The sequence below is a fragment of the Rhinolophus sinicus genome, chromosome X (genome assembly GCF_036562045.2).
Source record: "Rhinolophus sinicus isolate RSC01 chromosome X, ASM3656204v1, whole genome shotgun sequence".
Classification (NCBI taxonomy): domain Eukaryota; kingdom Metazoa; phylum Chordata; class Mammalia; order Chiroptera; family Rhinolophidae; genus Rhinolophus; species Rhinolophus sinicus.
Window position 1 is genome coordinate 14340871 of NC_133768.1, and position 16221 is coordinate 14357091.

Consider the following 16221-nt stretch of genomic DNA (forward strand, 5'->3'; position numbering starts at 1 on the left):
GCATGTTGGTTTTGGAAGTTTACTCAGGCTTAATATGGAGAGTTTGGGATGCAGAGTGTCCCGTACTAATTAGTGTGGGATGCTTTCCTTTGGGAATCAAATGCTGTTCTTGTGCTTGGTGAGTTAGCAAGCTAATCTCCGACAGTAGGGACACAGGAAGGTGCACTAACTCTCAAATCGGTAAACACATCATGAAATAAATCTTTCAAAATCTCCAACTGAACTAATTCCATAGTAGTAATTTATTATAAGAGAGTGAAGAACACTGTTACCCAATAAAATTAAAACAAAACAACAACAAAAAAACCACCTGAAATATTAAAAAAAAAAAAAGAGTGAAGAGAATATCTTTGTATATTTAAGATTACCCAGAGTCCTTTAAAGTTAGCCAAATTTCTTAGATTTCAAAAAACAAAAAAACAAAGCCAAGCCCAACTTGTAAAAGTAAATTCTCTCTTTTTGAAACATTTTCAACTTTTAAAAAAAGAATAAATTTTATTGGAGAATATTGGGGAACTGTGTTTTTCTAGGGTCCATCAGCTCCAAGTCATTGTCTTTCAATCTAGTTGTGGAGGGCACAGCTCAGCTCCAAGTCCAGTCACCCTTTTCAATCTTTAGTTGCAGGGGCACAGCCCACCATCCCATGCGGGAATTGAACCGGCAACCTTGTTGTTGAGAGCTCGTGCTCTAACCATCTGAGCCTTCAGGTCACCCCATTGGCAGCTCAGCTGCAGCTCGTTGTCTTCAGTCTAGTTGTGGAGGGCGCAGCTCACTGGCCCATATGGGAATCGAACCAGCAACCCTGTTGTTCAGAGCTCACATTCTAACCAACTGAACCATCTGGCTGCCCCACATTTACAACTTTTAAAATGTTGCATGTAAATGGAGTTATCACCTTAGATTTTTGGATTGCTTTTTCAAATAATTTGAGGTGAAATTCACTAACATAAAATTAACCATTTCTTAGAGAATAATTCAGTGGCATTTGGTACATTCACAGTGTTGTGTAACCACCTCTTCTGTCTAGTTCCAAAACATTTTCATCACTTCAAAGTAAAATTCCTTATCTATTAAGCAGTTTCTTCCTATTTCCCTCTCCCTCCAGCCCCCGGCAAATACCAATCTGTATTCTGTCTCTATGAATTTGTCTATTCTGAACATGTCATGTAAATGGAATAATATGCAAAGTGCCTTTTGTGTCTGGCTTCTTTCTCTTAGCATATAATGTTTTTGAGGTTCATCCATGTTGTAGCATATGTCAGTACATCATTACTTTTTAAGGCTGAATAATACCCCATTGTACATGTATACCACATTTTGTTTATCCATTCGTTTGTTGGTGGACATTTGGGTTGTTTCCACCTTTTTGGCTACTGTGAATAGTGCTCTATGAACATGAGTGTATGTGTACTTCTTTGAGTCCCTGTATTCAATTCTTTTGGATATATACCTAGAGTGGAATTGCAAGGTCATATGGTAATTCTATGTTTATCTTTTTGAGGAATACCAAACGATTTTTGTGGATTGCTTTTTAAAAATAGCTTTATTGCAATATAATTTACATACCACACAATCACAAATTTACAGTGTATAATTCAGTGGTTTTTAGTATATTCACAGAGCTGTACAAGCATCACCACATTCAATTTCAGAACATTTTCATCTCCCCACCCCACCAGCAACCCATTAGCAGTCTCCCTGCCCCGCCCCTACCTCCTCAGCTGTAGGCTCAATAATTTACTTTCTGTCTCTATAGATTTGGGCTGTTCTGGACATTTCGTATAAATGTAATCAGACAATATGGAGTCTTTTGTGTCTGACTTCTTTTACTCAGCATACTGTTTTTGAAGTTTATCCATTTTGTAATATGAATCAGAACTTTATTCCTTTTTATTGCTCAACAGTATTCCATTGTATGGATATGCCACATTGTACTCATCTATTCATCAACTGATGGTCGTTTGGGTTGTTTCTACTTTTTTACTATTGTGAACAATGCTACTATGAACATTCATGTACAGGTTATTGTGTGAATACATGTTTTCAGTTCTCTTTGGCATATATTTAGGAGTACAATTGGTGGGTCATATGGTAACTCAATGTTTAACATTTTTGAGAAACTTCCAAACTGTTTTTTCCAAGTGGCTGCACCATTCTACATCCCCGTTAGCAATGTGTGATGGTTCCAATTTTTTCACATTCTCAGCAACACTTGTTATTGTCTGTCCATTGATTATACCCATCCTAGTGGGTATGAAGTGGTATTTCATCAGGGTTTTTGTTTGCATTTCAAACACATGACAAATGATGTTGCGCATCTTTTCATGTGTTTATTGTCCATTTGTAGATCTTCTTTGGAGAAATGTCTATTCAGATCATTTGTCCATATTTTATTTTTCTTTATTATTTTTTTAAAGGAGAGCACAGCTCACAGTGACGCATACGAGGATCAAACCGGCAACCTTGGTGCCATTAGCACCACACAACAACCAACTGAGCTAACTGGCCACCCCCCATTTGTCCATATTTTAATTATTTGTTTTTCTATTATTTTGTTGTAAGAATTCTTTATATATTTTACTTACAAGTTTCTTATCAAATATATGATTTGCAAATATTTTCTCCCATTCAATAGGTTGCCTTCTCTCTTTATGTCCCTTGAAGCACAAAGGTTTTTAATTTTGATGAAGTCCAATTTATTTTTTCTTTGGTTGCTTGTGCTTTTGGTATCATATCTAAGAATCCAAAGTCAAATCCAAGATTATTTATGCTTATGTTTTCTCCTGAGAGTTTTATATTTTTAGCTCTTACATTTAGGTTTTGATCCATTTTGAGTTAATTTTCCTATATGGTATGAGGTAGGGGTACAAATTTATTCTTCGCATGTGGATGTCCAATTGTCCCAAGACGATTTATTGAAGAGACTATTCTTTCCTTATTGAATGGTCTTGCCACTCTTGTCAAAATCAATTGACCACAAATGTGAGGGTTTATTTCTGGACTGTCAATTCTATTTTGTTGGTCTATATGTCTGTCTTTAAGCCTGTACCACACTGTCTTGATTATTGTAGCTCTTGTAGGAAGTTTTGAAATTGTAGTGTGAGTCCTTCAACTTTGTTTATGTTTTTAAAGATTGTTTTGGCTTTTTGGGTCCCTTACATTTCCGTATGAATTCTAGGATCAGTTTTTCTCAAAAGAAGCCAGATGGAATGTTGGTGGGGATCGTTTGAATCTGTGGCTCAATTTGGGGAGAGTGTCATCTTAACAGTTAAATCATCTGATCCATGAACATGGGATGTCTTTCCATTTATTTAGTTCTTCTTTAATTTCAACAATGTTTTGTTGTGTTCAGTATGTCAAAACTGCCAAATCTTTATTTTCAGCCCACATCATACACTATAAGGTGTGATCACAAAATACAGTGAATGTTTAAATTAAAAATTTGTATTATAGTGAAAGACACATTGTCATTAATCCCCCTCAAAATACTCTCCCTCATTTCAAACACTCTTATCCCATCATTCTTGCCACTTTCTGAAGCAGTTCTGGAAGTCCTCTTTCGTGAGTGTCTTCATCCTCCATCATGACAGTGCATCGTATCACACATCACTTCTGGTACAGCAATTTCTGTCGAATAAAAACATTACGGTGTGTCCTCATCCACCTTATTCACTGGATCTGGCACTGTGTGACTTCTGGGTCTTCCCCAAAGTAAAAATGACCATGAAAGGAAAATGTTTTGAATCAATTCAGGACATCAAGGCAGCCATGACAGTGCAACTAAAGACACTCACGAAAGAGGACTTCCAGAACTGCTTCAGAAAGTGGCAAGAAGGATGGGATAAGTGTGTTTGAAGTGAGGGGGAGTTTCTTGAGGAGGATTAATGGCAATGTGTCTGTTACTGTAATAATTTTTTTAAAATTGAAACATTCATTGTAATTTTTTATCGCACCTCATATAATCCCTGGTTCATTGACATCATATGGAAATCATTTTAAATAGGTACTTTTCTTTGTAAAAGGCCACCACGTTCTTCGTCTGAAATTATGATCCCTCTCAGTAATGATTTTTAGTTTATTATTCGCCTTTTGTTATGATAATTTGTTGGCTTTGAAATTTATATAGGATTGGTACTACATTTATTGCCTGCATGAAATAGGCAAACAAAAAAAACCATACAATCCTTTTATTCTTTTATACCAATTAAATGAATCTTTATCTTTTTCTTTGTTTGCTGTGTGATTAGTCCACCCCTACTTTAGAAATTTCAGGTATAATGATACTCTGACAGGGACTATTCAGATATCCACTCTAGAATCATGAGCCTTTAGACGGTAGAAAGTACTACTGAAAGGATATGGTGTCCCATCTTTCCATTTAAATGCTTTTTACTAGCTTTCAGCCCTTACTAAACAATTCACAAAGAAGCCAGCTTTATAGTTGGAGCCTGTTAATTGTTAGAAAATCCTGTTACAGAGAGACACATTTCAACTCAGTGTAAGAAAGAGCAATACCTCAGCTCCAATTGCCAGTTATTTCCCGTAATCAGAATCCTTTTCTTATACGATTATGGCTTTATATTGCATTATCTTTTTAGAAGCTGCAAAAGACAAAAATTTAATGCTGATTGTATTTGACCTTGGGTAAATGAATATGGCACTATAAGTCAGATTAGTAATTAATAGCAAAGGAGACATAAAACAGAATTGCAGTCAAGATATTTAATTTTTTTTTCCTGAGTGAGGATTAAAGGTCATTATTGAATTGTTGAAATAATAGAACATATTTCCTATGAGAAAATATTTTAATTTAAATGGGTTATAAAAAAATTAAAAAATGAGAGTTATACTTTTACATAGCTAAATTTCTTACACACTTAAAAATATGATAGTTTTAAAAAATTGATATCTTCAGAGTAATGATTCTTTTAGGAAATTAGCAGGAATAATTCTGGCAGAGATGTCACAGTTACTTGTAAACTGTTGTTCTCCTGATTTTACTGATTTAGTTTATTATTTTAGTATTTTATACATATTGATTTATTGTTTACTGATTTAGCCTACTATTTTGGTATTGTATAGAAAAAGCTTTGTATTTTCCTGAACTATGGTATAGCCAAGGATTACAGTTCTTATGGTAACTTCCATAAGATGGCTTTATGTAATCTTTGTGTTGTTCCATTGCCTTGTTAAATAAAAGAGGACTTTAAATGGGGCATTGAAAAATCCTAATCCTAATACATATCGAAGGAATGAGTTAAAATTTGCTATTTTGCAGTCACCATTCACGCAAAAATCATCAGTGGATGTTTTTAGAGAACAGAGTATATACACAGTCCCAAAGCGTGTTCCTGCAAATTGTTTACTAATTATAAAGAGAAAGGAAATACCTCTATAGTATTGAATTTTAGGTGGACACCACCTTAACCAAGTGATCTAAGTTCACATCACCAGTGAGACAAATTAACATCATGTGCCTCCTGATGTAATGTAGTTGAGAAAGGCTCATCATTTATCCCACCCAAAATATATAACCTGAATCTCATCATGAGGAAACAGACCAGATCCAAATGAGGGATATTTTAAATCACTGGTTTGTATGAGTACTCTTCAAAAATTTCAGTGTCATTGAAGAGAAAGAAAGACTAAGGACTTGTTTTAGAATAAAGGAGACTGAAGAAATGATGGATGATATACGTGTGTGGAGAGAGAATGCTATGGGGCAAAATATTAACAATTGTACTATTATTACCATTTCCCCATACGTTTGAAGGTGTTTCAAAATAAAAAGTTAAAAATATCCTAATCCTGTACAACCTGAGATATGTTTGTCAAGTTTGCAGTGACTGCAGCTTATGTTTATGCCTTTTAGGGGGTACCGTTTATTAGCCCTTAATTGTTTTTGCCATCCCCCAACTTCCTGATTCGTTGCAGACTCTTTGTGCCATTCCTGGCATCATCTTGAGTATCTTCACTGTACACCTGACTAACCTCAAAAAATGAGAGTTAACTCAACGTTTTAAATACGTTGACATTTCAGTTCTTTGACCTCCTAAACTCCAGCAGCCCCTCAACTTCATTTCCTGGCCCCTGTGGCCACCTGGATCAGCTCCACCTCTGCAATCTTTGATTATTATCCCGTTCTCTGGTCTCTCGATCTTCACTGAAACCTCTGGGCCTTAAACCCTTCGCATGTGTCTCTGTCTCCCAGCTCCCTTTTCTTTACTTTATTCTCTATCCATCTTTCCCCATTTTCTATTGGCTATCATTTGAACCAATTAACAGATCATACACAGTAATCATATTTTAGGCAACTTAAAGGAGAATAGGTGAAATGTTTAATGTTCCTAAACCAATTGCCAGAAAACTCTGGCTACAATTCCTTGATGGGAAAGCCAAGGATGTTAGTGACTTGACTTGGATTTTTATACAAGGATAATTCAGAATTTTTAAGTAGCCTTTAGAATTAGTCATCTTCGTCCAGAAGCTCCTGATTTGTGTGTTCCTGTTTTGTCCTTGATTGGTTATTTTCAGCTTCACTATGTGCAATAACAGGTAGGCTGCAGCTGTGGCATTAAAAAAACCATAAAGGGATGAATTAGAGTATTTTATAACTGGAAAGGATCCTAGCGATCACAAATCCCAAGTTCTTATTGTTCACATGAGAAATTGAGGACCCGAGAGGTTAGTGATTTGCCTGAGGTAACACAGCACCTGGTTGAGTCAGGACCAAAATGGAAGTCTCCAGATTACAAATTCAGAACTTTTTCTATTATCCCATGTGGATGGGTTGGGGGGTGGGCAAGTGCATGAGTAATAAAAAGTCAAAGAAATGACCTCTATATTCTTGCCCTTCTCTGACTAGAAGGCCAGAGATCTAAGAACGATAAAACTGTGATCTCTTTTGTCATTTGGGGGAAGTGTATAGTTTTGTTTAAAATGTCTGCCATTCTTTTGACACTTGGGCTTCATGCTTTACTCTCACTTCCCTCTTGTTTAAGAAAAATGTTTTCTGGGGAAAAGGATTCTGTGTTGTATGTACTCTTGTTCTGGAGGGATGCCAGCGTTTGTGGATGAGCAAGCCTCATTGTGTCCTTGCCTTGTTTGCTGCCCAAGAAGCAGGCTTTGTGACCATCTCACGCTTTGAGCTCTTTTTCCAGTGAAGTTGGAAGACTCTCTGGGATAGCGCCACACTCTAACAGATGGCAGATATATAACATCTGTAAATAAAAACAACAGTGATGAAAACTGTAGTCCTAGAGTTTAGCCATATCTTATTCTCATCATGCTTTGAATAGCTGAGTTAATAGATGCTTTTCTTCCTTGTTTAAAACCTTTTGCCACTAGATGGTTCATTCTCTTTCCAGTTCATTTGAATTCATTTTGATCAGTTTTATCACACTTGTGCCTCTCTCTCTTCTTGACTGTATGTCAGGCCCCTTAAAGTTACATTAAATATTCACTCATCCTGGTGCTTCCTTAGGAGGTCTCCGCCAGAATTTCAAAAGCAGTCTTTAAATGCCTTATCACTCTGAATATAAAGCTTCTTGTTTAAAGATCTGTCAAATAAACTCCTATTTCAAAAATAAAAACAAACCAACATAAGACTCTGCCAGTCAGCATGAAGAGAAACACAAGACAGAAAGTCTTAACTAAACAGTAATTTCATCGATTCATTCATTCAAATTTTTATTGAGCATCTACTATGTTCCACAGGCTGTTCCACACTCAGGGGATATAGCAGTTAACCAGATGGACCAAAATCCCAGTCCTTACAGCGATTACATTCTAGTGGAAGGAGGCAGACAATAATAGATGAGTAAAATATATGCTATATCGGATGGTGATAAGTGCTCTAGAGAGAAAACAATGAAGGAGACAGGCAATGTGGGGGAGGGGTGCCATTTTAAAAAGGGTGGTCAGGAAAGGCCTCACTGAGAAGGTGACTTTTGAGCCAAGACTGTGCACTCTAAGGCAGTGAGCCCTGTGGGTCCTGGTTGGCACGGCTCTTCTTGCTCCTGGCTCTTGGGTTCTAAGATGGTAGTCTGTTTGTCCATAGTAGTTTGTGAAGTTTTTAATGAAATATTATGTCTAATCAGGAAGTCTTTGAGGGCACTAGAAATTGTTAGCTTGGAGAGCGACTATTACCTGTTATTTTTGCCTTACTTTTTGAAAAATAGTTTCTACCATTTACTGAGTGCTATCTATATGCCAGGCATTATACTAAGCATTTTATATCAATCAATCAATCAATCAATCAATCAATCAATGAGTATATAACTAATATATCAGCACATTACTAACTTATTACTATATATTATTATAACAGCCCTAGAAAGTATTTATTTATTCTTTAATTCAGTCATTCAACAAGTATCCATTGCTGGGCCTTGCCCTAGGTGCTGCGGCTATAGCAGTGAACAAAATAAAGTCCCTATTCTCATGTAGCTTAGCTAATAGGGGATGATAGACATTAAACACATCAACATAAACTATAGAGAATGTCAAATGGTAAAAAGTGCTGTGGAGAACAATCGAGGTGGTAAAGAGTGTAGGGAACATGTGGTGGGAAAGATGTGGGAAGGAGATACTGTTGTTCTACATACTGTCTCATGTTTTTATGGCTGATTCCAAATGCCACACTGGGCTGTCTAGCAAAATGGTAATGAGCCAGGTTCTGGAATTACAGAGCTCTGTATTTGACTGTACAGTCTCCCACTGACAAGTGATGTGGCCCTAAACCAGTTCTTTCTGAGTCTCAGTTTCCTTATCTGTAAAATAAGGATAATGACACTTGATAGGACACTTGATTGTTGGGAGGACGAGATCAAATTAAATTATCAATATAAAGCACCAAGCCTGTCACCACAAAGCAAATATTCTGAATTTATCATTTGTTTTGCTCATTGACCCCCTATGTGGATATTTAACTTCTTACAAAATACCATGATAATGATCGTCACCAGATTAAAGAAGCCATTAAAAAACAAAAAGCAAAACAAACAAACAAACAAACAAACATAAACAAGGAAAACCCCAGCTTGGCAATAGAGAAACCACCTGTGCCAGACACAGAAAATTGGCCAGGTACCTAATTAAACCTATGCTGTTGCTTCCTCCTAGAAACAAAAATAGAAGGCTCTTGGGCCACATAAGGCAAAGCTTTTCTTTTTGTCTTTTTTCTACCTGGAGTTAAGGTGACAGGGAAGATGGCCCTGTTATACCATGAAACAGCAGGACCAGAAGTGGACCTAAGCTGTCTGACAGGTTCAGAACTGGATGACACTGGTCTTCAGCTCTGTGGGGAGGGTTCAGGGTTTTGGAGCCAGCGACCCCCTCAAGTAGGGTCCATCATATCTGAGCTCTACTCTGCCATTTCGGAGGTTTCTGCTCCAGAGGAGGGTCCTCAGCTGGCTGGGGTGCCCTGCAGTGGTGAGCTTTTAGCAGTGTGATGTAGGTATGCCCAACCCTGCCCTGCCAGTCTCCGTCCCTCTCCTGGAGAGGGTGCCATGAAAACTGTGTGCCCAAGCAGCAACAGCAGGATGTGGGTCAAAGTCTTTTTTTTTTTTTTTTTTTTTTTTTTTTATTAAATTTATTGAGGTGACAGTTGTTAGTAAAATTACATAGATTTCAGGTGTACAATTCTGTATTACATCATCTATAAATCCCGTTGTGTGTTCATCACCCAGAGTCAGTTCTCCTTCCATCACCATATATTCGATCGCCCTTACCCTCATCTCCCACACCCACCCCCACCCCCTTACCCTCTGGCAACCACCAAACCATTGTCTGTGTCTATGAGTTTCTGTTTCTCATTTGTTTGTCTTGTTCTTTTGTTGTTTTGGTTTATATACCACATATCAGTGAAATCACATGGTTCTCTGCTTTTTCTGTCTGACTTATTTCGCTCAGCATTACACTCTCAAGATCCATCCATGTTGTCACAAATGTTCCTATATCATCTTTTCTTACTGCGAATAGTATTCCATTGTGTATATATACCACAACTTCTTCATCCATTCATCTATCGAAGGACATTTTGGTTGTTTCCATGTCTTGGCCACTGTAAACAAAGCTGCAATGAACATTGGAGCACACGTGTCTTTATCTCTAAATGTTTTCAGATTTTTTGGGTAGATACCCAGGAGAGGGATTGCTGGGTCATATGGCAATTCTATTCGTAATTTTTTGAGGAACCTCCACACCGCCTTCCATAACGGCTGCACCAGTCTGCATTCCCACCAACAGTGTATGAGGGTTCCCTTTTCTCCACAGCCTCTCCAACATTTGTTACTATTTGTCTTGTTGATGATGGCCATTCTGACTGGGGTGAGGTGATATCTCATTGTGGTTTTGATTTGCATTTCTCTGATGATTAGTGATGTTGAGCATCTTTCATATGTCTATTTGCCATTTGTATGTCCTCTTTGGAGAAATGTCTCTTCAAGTCCTCTGCCCATTTTTCAATTGGGTTGTTTGTTTTTTTGTTGTTGAGTTGCATGAGTTCCTTGTATATTCTGGATACTAGCCCCTTATCGGAGGCACTGTTTGCAAAAATCTTCTCCCATTCAGTTGGTGGCCTCTTTATTTTGTCAATGGTTTCTTTTGCTGTGCAGAAGCTTTTAAGTTTCATATAGTCCCAATTGTTTATTTTAGCTTTTACTTCCATTGCCTTTGAGTCAAATTCATAAAATGCTCTTTGAACCCAAGGTCCATAAGTTTAGTACCTATGTTTTCTTCTATGCAGTTTATTGTGTCAGGTCTTATGCTTAAGTCTTTGATCCATTTTGAATTAATTTTGGTACATGGTGACAAATAGCAGTCCAGTTTCATTCTTTTGCACGTGGCTATCCAATTCTCCCAGCACCATTTATTGAAGAGGCTGTCTTTGCTCCATTGTATGTTTTAGCTTCTTTGTCAAAAATTATCTGTCCATATTTATGTGGTTTTATTTCTGGGTTCTCAATTCTATTCCATTGGTCTATATGTCTGTTTTTCTGCCAATACCATGCTGTTTTGATTATTGTGGCCCTGTAGTACAAGCCAAAGTCAGGAAGTGTGATACCTCCATTATAGTTCTTTTTTCTTAAGATTGCTTTGGCTATTCGGGGTCTTTTGTGGTTCCAAACAAATCTGATGATTTTTTGTTCTATTTCTTTAAAATATGCCATTGGGATTTTGATGGGGATTGCATTGAATCTGTATATTGCTTTGGGTAATATGGCCATTTTAACTATGTTGATTCTTCCAATCCATGAGCACGGAATGTCTTTCCATTTCTTTGTGTCTTCTTCAATTTCTTTCAAAAAAGTCTTATAGTTTTCAGCATATAGGTCTTTCACATCCTTGGTTAAGTTTATTCCTAGGTATTTTATTCTTTTTGATGCAATTGTAAAAGGAATTGTTTTTTGTATTTCTTTTTCTGAGATTTCATTGTTGGTATATAGGAAGGCAATGGACTTTTGTGCATTGATTTTGTAGCCAGCAACTTTACTGTATTCGTTGATTGTTTCTAATAGCTTTTTGGTGGAGTCTTTAGGGTTTTCTATATATAGCATCATGTCATCTGCAAAGAGTGATAATTTAACTTCTTCATTCCCAATTTGGATGCCTTTTATTTCTTTCTCTTGCCTGATTGCTCTGGCAAGGACTTCCAACACGATGTTGAAAAGCAGAGGTGATAGGGGACATCCCTGTCGTGTTCCTGAACGTAGAGCAAAGGGCTTCAGTCTTTCTCCATTAATTATGAGATTAGCAGAGGGCTTGTCATATATGGCTTTTATTATGTTAAGGTATTTTCCTTCTATACCTATTTTATTAAGTGTTTTAATCATAAATGGATGTTGTATCTTGTCAAATGCTTTTTCTGCATCAATTGATATAATCATATGATTTTTGTCCTTTATTTTGTTTATATGATGTATCACATTGATGGATTTGCGTATGTTGAACCATCCTTGTGCCCCGGGGATGAACCCCACTTGGTCGTGATGAATAATCTTTTTAATGCATTGTTGTATTCGATTTGCTAGAATTTTATTTAGGATTTTTGCATCGGTATTCATCAGAGATATTGGTCTGTAGTTTTCTTTTTTGTGCTGTCTTTACCAGGTTTTGGTATCAGGGTAATGTTGGCCTCATAAAATGTGTTGGGGAGTACTGTTTCTTCTTCAATTTTTGGAAGAGTTTGTGCAGAATTGGTATTAGATCCTCTTTGAAGGTTTGGTAGAATTCACTAGTGAAGCCATCTGGTCCCGGACTTTTGCTTTTGGGAAGGTTTTGGATGACTGATTCAATTTCACATTGGTGATCGGTCTGTTTAGATTTTCCAGTTCTTCATGGTTCAGCCTTGAAGGCTATATGTTTCTAAGAACTTATCCATTTCTTCTAGGTTGTTGAATTTGGTGGCATATAGTCCTTCATAGTATTCTTGGATGATCCTTTGTATTTCTGTGGTGTCCGTGATAACTTCCCCTTTTACGTTTCTGATTTTGTTAATCAGTGTCTTCTCTCTTTTTATCTTAGTAAGTCTAGCCAAGGGTTTGTCAATTTTGTTAATCTTCTCAAAGAACCAGCTCTTTGTCACATTAATTTTTTCTATTGTCTTTCTGTTCTCTATTTCATTTATTTCTGCTCTAATTTTTGTTATTTCCTTTCTTCTGCTGACCTTGGGTTTTACTTGTTCTTCTTTTTCTAGTTCTTTAAGGTGTAACATGAGGTTATTTATTTGGGAGTTTTCTTGTTTCTTGAGATAGGCCTGTAATGAGATAAATTTCCCTCTTAAAACTGCTTTCGCTGCATCCCAAAAATTTTGGTAGGATGTATTTTCATTGTCATTTGTTTCTATGTATCTTTTGATCTCTCCTCTAATTTCTTCTTTGACCCAGTCCTTCTTTAAAAGTATGTTGTTTAGTCTCCATGTATTTGTGTTTTTTCCCGCTTTCTTTTTACAGTTGATATCCAATTTCAAAGCCTTGTGATCAGAGAATATGCATGGTATGATTTCAATCTTTTTAAATTTGTTGAGACTGATTTTATGTCCCAATATATGGTCTATCCTTGAGAATGTTCCATGTACACTAGAAAAGAATGTGTAGTCTGATGTTTTAGGATGAAGTGCTCTATAAATGTCAATTATGTCCATTTCATCTAATGTGTCATTTAGGGCTACTATTTCGTTATTTATTTTCTGTTTGGATGATCTATCCATAGCTGTCAATGATGTATTTAAGTCCCCTAGTATAATTGTGTTTTGGTCAATTTCTCCCTTTAGTTCTGTTAGTAGTTGCTTGGTGTATTTCGGTGCTCCCTGACTAGGGGCATAAATATTGATGACTGTTATGTCTTCTTGTTTTACAGTCCCCTTCACCATTATGAAATGTCCATCTTTGTCTCTTGTTATCTTTTTCACCTTGAAGTCTGTTTCATCTGATATCATTATGGCTACACCTGATTTTCTCTGGGCACCATTTGCTTGGAGTGTCAATTTCCACCCTTTCACTTTGAGTCTATGCTTGTCCTTGTAGCTGAGATGTGTCTCTTGGAGACAGCATATGGTTGGGTTTAGTTTTTGATCCAATCTGCTACTCTGTGCCTTTTTATTGGTGAGTTCAGTCCATTTACATTTAGGGTGATTATTGATATGTGAGGATTTCCTGTCATTCTATCTTTAGTTTTCTGGTAAGGCTGTGTCTCCATTGTTTCTTTGCCTTTTTGTTGTTGTCTATTATTTCTGTGTGGTGGTATTCTGTGATGTTTCCCTCTGTTTCTTCTTTTATTTCAGTATATATTTCAGTTCTGGATATTTTTTGAGTGGTTACCCTTAAGTTTATGTAAAAGTAAGTTTGATATTTAGAGTATTCCATTTTCTTCAGCACGCTTACTTTCTCCATTCCCATATTCCGGTTCAGGCCTTTATTCTCCCCCTTTTTGAGTTTTGGTTGCCACAAATTGTCCCTGTTGATGGTGGTCGAATAGCCTCCTTTAGTATTTCTTGTAGTGCAGGTCGTGTATTAGAAAATTCCCTCAGCTTCTGTATGTCTGGAAAGGTCTTTATTCCTCCTTCATATCTAAAGGATATCTTTGCTGGATATATTATTCTTGGCTCATGATTTCTCTCTCAAAGTCTTTTTAATCACGGCTGCCCAAGTACTCAAAAATCCCAACGTGGCACTCTAGTAAGGGCCTGAGCTGGAGTGCCCAGGACGTTGGAGGCAGAGGCCCAAGCTGGACCTACTTTTCCCACCTCCATGGGACTAGCTCATCAGGCAGGGTTTAGTCAGGAGGCAGAAACCAAGAGTGATTCTGAACGGAGAGAACTGAATGGAAACAACTGTCAACTAGGGATGAAATTGTTACTTGGTAACTGAAAGCATCCCTGAAAAAGAACTCTTAAGGCATATGAAGGTAGCAGCTGCAGGAAAATTACCACCTGTAGGGCTGAGAGAACAAAAGGGAAAGATTGGAATTATTAAAATTTAGTAACTTGGAAGAGAGGTGCTGCAGAACTGCCACTCAGACCTTTGAGAAGAGGGACCTTCTCAGCTGGTGCTGGTGTGTCTGGGGGGCTGCCGTGAGGCTGGTTTTGCAAGTGCTGGGTAAACTGCAAATTGGATCCAATGTGCTGCAAGGAGAAACTGCTCTGGGGGTGAAGAGCATGTGTTAGGTTACACTAACCGGAACAGGAAGTAGACATGAAGGAGTGTGTCCCGTCCTTCCTCTGGCCTCACCATCTCCTTCTACTGCCCTTACTGGCAAGAGCCAAACATGGAGCAATTGGCAAAGAGGAAATGTGGCCTGTAGGGTCCCAGCCTCAGCGCCAGCAAGCTGAGTAGAGATGTGTGGGGTGAGAACTGACACATGATAGCTGAGTAAGTGGCATTCATGTTCAGGTGTAGGGGCTCAGGTACAGGAATGCAAATGTAAACAGAGATGGTGGATTCCCAAGGGCGGGGGTTGAGGGTGGCTCAGCTTACTGACCTTGGAGTACAAGAGATAGGGAACTGAGCATGGCTGTCTACTTTCCAAGGTGCAGGACTCACACCTACTAGTAAAAAATGAATGTACTGTGTGCTTAGCAACTCCTCCCCTGGGGAGTGGCCTGGGTCCCTGCAAGGGACTGGACAGAAGCAAAAGATGGGAGAGAGGGCTTAGATGGCCCCTTTCCCCTTACGGGGGAGGCGTTGAAGTAGTGGTATATGTAATGTGTCTAGGTTAGTGCGAGGCACGTAGTAGGCACTTAGTAAATGGTGGCTATTATTCAAAGGAAGGAAAGGTACAAATAGATTAGGGAATGAAGTAACTGGATATAGTAGAGAGAGCCCAGGGTTTGGACTTGGAAGACCTGACCCCATACTAGGTAAGTGACTTGGAGCAAGATCCTTGCTTCTCTAAACCCGAAGTTTCCTTATGTGTCAAATGGAGATATAGTACTTGTGAGGACTAAATATCTTACAGTAGACCCTTAACGTATGGTAACTATTTGGTTCAATTACCAGTTATAGGAATAATAGCAAGCTTGATTATTTATTACTGATGTTGCTAATACTAAATAGAGAAACTTTACACATCATTTATTCCACTACATCATTGTGTAGAAGAAGAAACTGAGGCACAGAAAAAGGTCAATAGCTCTATGGAGGTTAAGAGTTTGGGCTGTGGGGTCAGTGAGACTTGGATTCAATGCCTGACTGTCTATTTCCACTCATTGGCTAAGTGACCTTAATTTAGTCTCTCCTAGCTTCACAGTGTGGCAGAGGGACTGCAGGAATGAATCCATGGCCTGGCCCTCAGTAAGTGCTCAGTAAATAGCACTGGAACATTGTGCTTGGTGAACAGAGAGCCTCCGTGGTGAGGGCTGGTTTCACATGACAGTGACTATCCCACAGAACAGACCTTTCTGGTGATCCCGGGCTCTCCGTAATGATATGGTGAGAAAACGTGATTTCAGCCATGGTGCTACCATTTATTTGCTTTGCAATATCCAACAAGTTACTCTTATTTCTTCTTCCTGTGGTTTTTTTCCCCTATAAAGATCATGACACTTGACCTTCTGTCTATTTCCTGGGTTTTCTGGAAGCTGAATAATGAAATGAGAGTCTGGAACCCGAGAGCCTTAAAGAAGCTCTTAAATGAACAGCCTCAGATGACTAGTGTCTACTCACTCGGTGTACCACACAGTACTAAAGCAAGGCTGCTGGACCGGAGGCTGGGTTCCTGCTT

At 38.1% G+C, this 16221-nt stretch overlaps 1 protein-coding gene across 2 annotated transcripts in view; it reads left to right on the top strand.

Annotated features, from left to right (window-relative positions):
• The window catches only part of PPEF1 (protein phosphatase with EF-hand domain 1), a 106837-nt gene that overhangs the window by 21319 nt on the left and 69297 nt on the right, over positions 1-16221 (top strand). The gene's annotated exons all lie outside the window — the stretch shown is intronic.